The sequence below is a fragment of the Monopterus albus genome, unplaced genomic scaffold, assembly GCF_001952655.1.
Source record: "Monopterus albus unplaced genomic scaffold, M_albus_1.0 scaffold6.1, whole genome shotgun sequence".
NCBI classification, from domain to species: domain Eukaryota; kingdom Metazoa; phylum Chordata; class Actinopteri; order Synbranchiformes; family Synbranchidae; genus Monopterus; species Monopterus albus.
The window spans coordinates 3,722,095-3,723,224 of NW_018127886.1; positions in this window are offsets into that span (position 1 = coordinate 3,722,095).

A 1,130-nucleotide genomic window follows, 5' to 3' on the forward strand; every position below is an offset into this window, starting at 1 on the left:
TGAGTCCACCTCTGCCTTGGATGAGATGACGGCAGCTACTGAACTGTAACCTTTCCTCTGGCCTAGTTGTCAGAGTTCTTTGACTCTATTTGAAGACTTTGTTTGAATTTTAGAACTGTACCACAGAGTTGCACAAAACTAGGTCATTTTTCCATCATTAAATGGTGGAAGAACCTGGACAGGCTTAGTGGTTAGATTGATTCTACATACACATGAAGTTGTGCTGTGACATGTTGTAAGCCTGTCTTGATAAGTGTAGTTGTGCTGTTTTCTAAATCATCACTGCCCAAATAACTATTTTACTTTAGGGTTAAATTTCTGAGTTGTCTCACTCTGCCAAGTTTCAAGGGGAGACTCGCGCTTCAACTAGACTGGGGAGGGAGAGTTTTGCGTTTCGTGTGCTTATTAAATTTTGCGGACATGGGAGGCCTCCCAGCAGGGGAATGTATCCTACCCCTGTAAAGTATTATCGCTGATGTAGGGATACGTTTAGCAGGTTCATACGTAGATGGGATTGTTGTCAGACCTCTGCACGGTAGCTGCGATACAGACCGTCAGTGTGTTTTGGGGTTCTTGGGAGGGAGGAAGCCTGGCAGAGACTGACAACTCAGATGATGAAATAAACTCAGACACTCACTTTGAGTGTATTTGCCTTATTTTCCATGATAAGAATGACAGGAGTGATGACTATGAAAACTACCCATTCACCCTAACCGGTCGAGGCAGAAGGCCGCCCACCTTGAGTCGGGGTCTGTCGGAGGTTTCTTCCTATAAAGGTTTTGTCCTGTAAAAGTAAAGGGAGTTTTTCCTCTCCACTGTCGCCAAGTGCTTGCTCAAGGGGGATTTGTTGGGGTTTTTACTGATAAGATCCAGACCTTACTATGCAGTGTGCTGAGATGATTTGGTGCTATACAAATGAATTGAATTGTACGGTTGAATTATTTTTCCAGCCACGGCTGTCACCTATGCAGAGGCATAGAAATGTAAACTGTCAAAGAGGCGTCGGGTATTTCTTAAGCAGACTTTGTGTAAAATCTTAATTCAAAAAAAAGTTGTAACTGAAGTAAATGTATAATAAACTACATGAAGGACAAGCATGTTTCTGCATGACTGTTTTTTTTTTTGTTTGT